Genomic DNA, 7,585 nt, shown 5'->3' on the forward strand with positions numbered 1-7,585 from the left:
CTGAGATACCTATGATAATCCAACCTCCACGCTCCATGAATTTATTGCTTTGGAGAACTCATTAAACATGCTTTCACGCTTCCAACTTTCTGCTATTTTTATTCCACGAGACAAGACTTGAATATATGAATACTTTGACCCCCGTTGAAACACAGCTTACAACAGAGCAGCAAGTCCTGTTGTGTACATAGTTGCCACGACCATTAGTGCTGGAACCAGTGTGCCTCGTTGTGTACCTGAGTTCCACCAAGAAGACTATTCGAAATCACGAGAACAGCGAAAGAGAATATGCGATAGAAGAACAATAGTCGATGTGCACCTATCAAAACCCGCAATTGGTTGTCATTCACCCGTTGGACCACCCCTCCTGAAATAATCGTCAATCAATAAAGAAATGCTCTCTCGGTGATTTCGCATCACTCAAACTAGGCGCCAACAAGGGTTGGTTCTGCCCCCAAGTTGTCGATTATTCAGAGAGCACTATCTCACTTAGTAGTATAGCCTCTATGCCCTTTCTAGCCCATAAAACTCGTAGAACTACTCAATATCAATCAGAATATCTAACCCCAGTTCATTTTGCTACTAACAAGAGAGAAAGGATAGCCTGGCTTGTCATCTGATCCAGTGATGCATGCAAAGTGGGGTCAACGGGTCAACCGAGAATCATAGCCAATGCATTGCCAACGAGTCATATAACCAACCAATCACCTTGCTGATTCACTTGCTCGGTTCAATCAGAAATGGAAATAAACATAACTATATATATATATATATATATATATATATATATATATATATATATATATATATATATATATATATATATCTATATATATATATATATATATATTACGAGAATGTTTAGACCATCAACCACTCATACTGCCTTTACGACTACCTATAGATAGGAACAGTGGCACTTCTTTTCTGGTTTCAACATGGAAAATTATTTTATGTTTCGAGTGACTGTTGGATGATCCTTCTTACATGTGTTACATATATAACAAACGATTACTACCTGCTGCAAAATATCAAGGTCCTCTTTTGATGTGTGTACATGCTTTGTATAGATCACAAACGGTGAGTAACACCAATCAAAAAAATTTTACAGGGAGATAAAGAGAAAACTGTGACGCTTAATTAAAATGAATGCCATTAAAATTTCTGACTATGAGTAACAGAACGTTCCAGCGATTCATTTCTAAAAGGTAATGGGCAACCTCATAATTCTCAGGACAATCCTCATACTCCACATGGAATTGTAGCAGACCACAGGTAATGGCAGGCACTCAACGCATTCAAACAGGTGGTTAGACAGCGCAACAGAAGAGCAGCAGAATAATGTCGGACCAGCGTTCAAATGTCAGGTTTGTATGGAGCATAGCACAGGGAATATAAATAGAATATGGCAGAAAACGGTTATAGAGAGTGCACAGAGCGTAGGAAAGAATATGGTGCAGAATGAGGAATACAAATCTCAATAAGGTGGCAATTCTGATCAACTCTGATTAGTAGAAAGACAGAACTGACATGTAGGTAGAGACCACAAAACAAGTGGCTCAAATATGAGCAGGGCCAGAATTCGCCCGCTCTGATACCATGTTAAACACACATGGACATCAAAGACAATGTGAAAGATAAATCAATGAGTTCATTTTTTTATTAACATCAGATGTACATTTATAATACAATGTTGTGACTCTTGGGTTTCAGATCCCAAGGTCTCTTGGACTGCTTTGTCCATTCGACTTCCACACTAACCCATTAGGATTAGGTGTCCAACACTATCAAAGAAGAGGTCTATGTGGAGCAACCTAAAGGATTTGAGATTTATGATTGAAAATCTCATGTATGCAGGTTGAAGAAGGCTCTCTATGGGCTGAAGCAAGCACCCTGATCATGGTATGAGAGGATCGATAGCTACTTGATGAAGCTGGGATTCACTAGGAGTGAAGCCGATCCTAACCTTTACTTTAAGGTTGAAGATGACAAGCCTCTCATACTGGTGTTGTATGTGGATGACCTCTTTCTAACAGGTGTAGACCCTCTCATTCACAAATGTAAGAGGGAGCTGGCTTCTGAATTTGAAATAAAGGACCAAGGACTTGAAGGATGGCAGAAGCCAAGGGAATTTTTCCTATCTCAAGGAAAATATGTGGTAAAGATATTGGAAGGATTTGGTATGATGGACTGCAAGCCTATGGCTACCTCGAGGATCTTAACTTTTAGAAGTTATATGATAGTGATGTCGGACCGGACTTGGGAAATGCCTCTGAGTTTCAAAAACTCATTCGCATTGATGTTCTTGGTGCACCTCTGTCCGAACATATGCTTTGTAGTTAGCACTGTGAGCTCATATTTGGTTGAGCCTCACTGCATTGATGCCAGGAATCTTCTGAGATGTCTTTAGGACACAATCTCTCATGGATTAAGATACACTGTTGGAGATGTGAGACTACTTGGATATACTAATGTTGATTGGGCAGATAGTGTGGTGGACCGTAAGAGCACTTCCGAGTGTTGTTTCACCTTGGGATCTGCTTTGATATCCTGGATGAGCAGGAAGCAGAAGTCGGTGGCTTTGAGCACCGCCGAACCAGGATATATTGTTGCTAGCATGACCTCATGTGAGGCGGTCTGGTTGTGAAAGCTCTTCAGTGAGCTGTTTGGATTTACATTGGATTCCACTATGATTCTCTATAACAACCAGAGGTGGGATTCGATTATTGAGGAATACCGTATTCATCGATTTCTCCAGCAGATAGACATCATCTGGGATATGGTAAGTTGATGAGGAAGGAAGGTCCATCACATTAAGATGATGTACAGGTTGATACACCTTGTCAAAGCCCCGAGGAAAGATCTAATCTGTGATTTTCCCAAACGACTTGGAGTCGGCAAGAAACCCTTGTACAAGGGTCCTGCATGTTGCATACATTGAGCTCTGGGAGCTCTGAGGGCTTGCGGTTATTACTGGAGAAACATACAACCACAGGGTGACTCACCCTCCCCTGCTGGTGCACACTGGAACAAGATGATTTGCTCTCTTGTGGGACAAGATGATTCGCTCCCTTGTGGAATAGGATGATTCGCTCTCCTGTGTAGTAGGATGATTAGTTCTCCTGTGAGGCCTGGATTGATGTTTCCTCCATGGTGATTGTAGCAGGATTGATGTGTTCTCCTGTGAGGACAGGATTGATTAGTTCTCCTGTTGAGGCATCCTACCCATGCAGTCTGGGACTCATGGGAAGCACCTCTCATCTGATCAATGAGCAGGGAAATGAAGTTAGGGACCATAGTAGTACCGATGGATGCATCATTGTATCTATCGTACTCCCTACGCTAGGATGACCTCCATTGATCTGGGATCAATGATACTGGTCTGGGACCAGTGGTAGGAGTTGTACCATACTATGACGCTGACTTCGAGTCAGTTGAGACTGGTCTAGGACCAGTGGTACATACTCCGAGACTGACTTCGTGTCAGTGCAGTACTGGTCTGGGACCAGTGAGAGTGGTACATACAATGACACTGACTTCGGGTCGATAGAGACTAGTCTCGGACTAGTGGTACACTCTCTGAGACTGCGATACTGGTCTGGGACCAGTGGTAAGAGTTGTACCATACTATGACGCTAACTTCGGGTCAGTTGAGACTAGTCTGGGACCAGTGGTACATACTCCGAGACTGACTTCGTGTCAGTGCAGTACTGGTCTGGGACTAGTGAGAGTGGTACATATTATGACGTTGACTTCGGGTCGGTTGAGACTAGTCTGGGACCAGTGGTACGCACTCTGAGACTGACTTTGAGTCAGTAGAGGATGATACTAGTCTAGGACCAGTGGAGATGTACTCACTATGATGCTGACTTCGGGTTGGTTGAGACTGGTCTAGGACCAGTGGTACATCCTCTCAGACTGACTTTGAGTCAGTGTCATACATCCTTGATCATTTCTTCTTCTTCATAATGCGGACAAAAGCAGAGCAGAACAGAACAATGCAAGAGCAGAGTAGAACAGAGCAAAGCAGTACCGATCAGTACAGGGTAGAGAAAGACAAAGCAAAACAGGTAGAATAGAGTAGAGTAGGGCAAGGGTCAGGCTGTACAGGGCAGTGCATTTGATGGATGAATAGTAACGACCGATAGACAAATTGCAGATGAAGTTCTCCCTGGTTGAGAGGGAGTGATAAAATTGGCAACCAGGGAAAAATTTCATGTGGGTCATCTTATTCATGGCTGATAATATTTTTATTAGATTCCTATCATCCAGAGGTGTAGGATTGATATAAATATCATCCGATTCCGATAAGTATTCATGGAGATATGAATTTATTTTGATTATGGAATTATTATCAAGCCAACCTACAACTCATGTAGGCTCAGAAGCCCAATAGTCGCATCTATTCAAACACCAACGTTGTGTATAAATATAAGAGGACTTTTCCTCATTTGCACTCACTCATCTCATCACATCTCTCTCTCTCTCTACTGCGCAGAAATGAGTCTCTTCTCTACTATGCTGAAATGGGTCTCTCTCTCACACATGTGAAGCCTGAAGCTGTTGAATTTGAAGCTGCAATTGCAGAAGTAAAGATTGACTAGCTTGGCCTAGAATATCTCCTCTTTGGAACTGTGCTATAGGTTCATATGAACCTCCTCTGAAAGCCACAACTTTTACTGGTGGAATGAGGTCAATCCGACGAACGGTTTGCAAGATATCGACTGCCCTAGTTTGAAGCCAGAAACTGCTGAAACTCAAGCTACAACTGCAGAAGTAAAGATTGACTTGCGTAGCCTAAAGGATCTCCTCTTTGGAACTGTGTTGTAGGTTCATCTAAACCTCCTCTGAAAGCCACAACTTTTGGTGGTGGAATGAAGATATCGACTTCCCTAGTTTGAAGCCGGAAACTGTTGAAACTGAAGCTGCAACTGCAGAAGTAAAGATTGATCTGCATGGCCTAGAAGATCTCCTCATCTGAAATGCGCTGTAGGTTCATCTGAACCTCCTCTGGAAGCTGAAACTTTTGGTGGTGGAATGAAGTCAATCTGACGGTTGGTTTGTGAGATATCATCTGCCCTAGTTTGATAATGAAGCCACTAATGCTGATGATGTTGATCTAGGGTTTGCTACTGCTGATAGAATCAGATTTATTGTACTATTTATCTCTGCTGAATTATTGAAGATAAAAGAATATTTGATCAAAGGGTTTCCCCACACATTGTGGGGTTTGTCCTTGGCTAGCCACCACATCTTGTGTCTCTTGTCTTGGCTTGTTTTCTGTCGATCGTTTAATGTTCTATCTGCACTTTACTTTATGTATATGTGATTGCTAATTTGTGGAATATAATAAGAAAAAGAAGTAAACTGTTATAAGCATAGAACATACCATAACCTAACATAGCCAAGTTTAAACATTTTGACCATCCATGGATTGTGGCAAAGGTAACAAACTGCTCACAATCATTTATTTTGTACCAAAAGTAAATAGTAGTGGCATTTTGACTTGCACACTTTCATGGTATTTTTTTTGGGGGGTTCATATTCTTTCAATTTTTGGACCTTATTTCATTCTTTTTTTCCTTCGATCTTTCTTTTAGGACATGCCCTCTTTACATTTTTTTGATTTTTTAATTTTTTTCAAATATCGAAAAGACTTGTAGAAAGCAAAGGTATGTACATATTACAGTTTTGTTCTCGTCCATTAAAAAATTATGACACCTATTGGTATAGGAAAATAACACCTCTAACAACATTACTGAAGAAAGATGCATTTTCATGGACTCCAGAAGCAATAAAGGCCTTCAAACATCTTAAAGAGGCAATGTGCCAAGCACCGGTCTTAGCTACGTTGGACTTCACAAAAACCTTTATTGTAGAATGTGATGCTTCAGGAAATGGAATCGGTTATGTTTTAATGCAAGATGAAAGACCCATTGCTTTCGAAATTCGTCCAATCAAAGGAAAGTATTTATACAAAGCTATTTATGAGAAGGAAATGTTGGAAATACTACACGCACTTAAGAAATGATGACCCTACCTAATAGGAAGACACTTCAAGGTAAAAACAGATCATGATAAGTTTAAATAATTTTTAGAAAAAATATTATCCTCTAAAGAAAAACCAAAATGGGTCACAAATATTTTGGGCTATGACTTTGAAATCATCTACAAAAAAGGGAAACAAAATGTTGTTGTAGATGCACTTTGAAGAAAGGATGAGGATGTCGAACCATTGTTTTACGCTATTTATATTATCCAACTACATTGGATAAATGAAGCAAGGGATGAATGGAAGAAGGATGAAGAAGTGTGGCCACTCATTCAAAAGTTGCAGAAGGTCCCAGTTCAAACAATATTGCCAGAACTTGATGAGGAAGGAAAAATCATATTGGAACCTGGAGCAGTCACATAAACAAGAACCTCACAGCTACAAAATCAATCAATTTCAGAGTATCTCATCAAGTGGAAGAACTCACCTGCTGAAGATTCCACATGGGAGGACAATAATTTTATACATAAGCATCAAGAACTACTCAAGAATTGAGGACAACAATTTTTGAAGGAGAGGGGCATGTTAGGTCCCTATACTACTAGTGTAACCCCTTATTGTTATTGGTACAACCCCCTTATTATATTGTTGTGCCCATGTAGTCCCCATATTGTTATTATTGTGCCCCATAGAAGACCACTATTGTTATTATTGTGCACTCACATTATTATTGTTATGTCGGCTCTTATTATATTATGACCCCTTAGACCCCTATATATAGAAAGGAGGTCTTGTCATTTGTATCATCTGAGAATTATTCATTTGTGTAATGTAAAGGAGGTTGCCCCCTCGAAGAGGCTTATTTTGAAGGCATTGATCTCTCTTTTCTATATTTTTGTGAGCTGGTTTCATAACATGCATCTTCATATTCTAATTCATCTTAGGAAATTTTTTGTCCTCATAACACAGTCTCACCTGTTGCTATTAGATTCTATCACAATCATTTCCTAAATTATCTATCCATTCTCTCTTCCCTTATGTCATAAATTTTTTGTTATGATGGTTGCTTCTTATTTATTCATCATTTTCTACATTAATCTATGGCTGGTACTATGGGAAACATAAATCCTCTTGACCAAAGGTATCATCAAATTACCAAATGTATCTTCTACTTTTGGTTCACCTCTATGAACTAGTTGGAATTGATGATGTAGTTGTTGGTGCATTGGTGTTGTGTTGTAGTGTTTGATGGTTGGCATTGATGTCAACCTAGGCATGTGTTTTCATATGTTTGTGCTATTTTTGGCTTGGCTTATGTAGATGTTATGTATGGTTGATGACTCTATGCATATAGATGATGACAACTAAGTATGTGGTCAGAGAGTTAAGGAGTAGGTTTGAAAAGGTCTAGAGTGAGACAGGTTATGTGTATGGTCCAGGTCAACACTTGGTATTGGAATTATAGGTATTGGTATTACCATGGCATCTTCATATGGTATTGGATTGGAGATTACCATGGTACAAGGGTATGTGGTATTGACATGACCATGGTATTTACCTATGGTATTGACTTGGATATTACCATGTTATAGG

This window comes from Pinus tabuliformis, chromosome 9 (genome assembly GCF_031772625.1).
Source record: "Pinus tabuliformis cultivar Carrire ecotype Pingquan chromosome 9, CPIR1, whole genome shotgun sequence".
NCBI lineage: Eukaryota > Viridiplantae > Streptophyta > Pinopsida > Pinales > Pinaceae > Pinus > Pinus tabuliformis.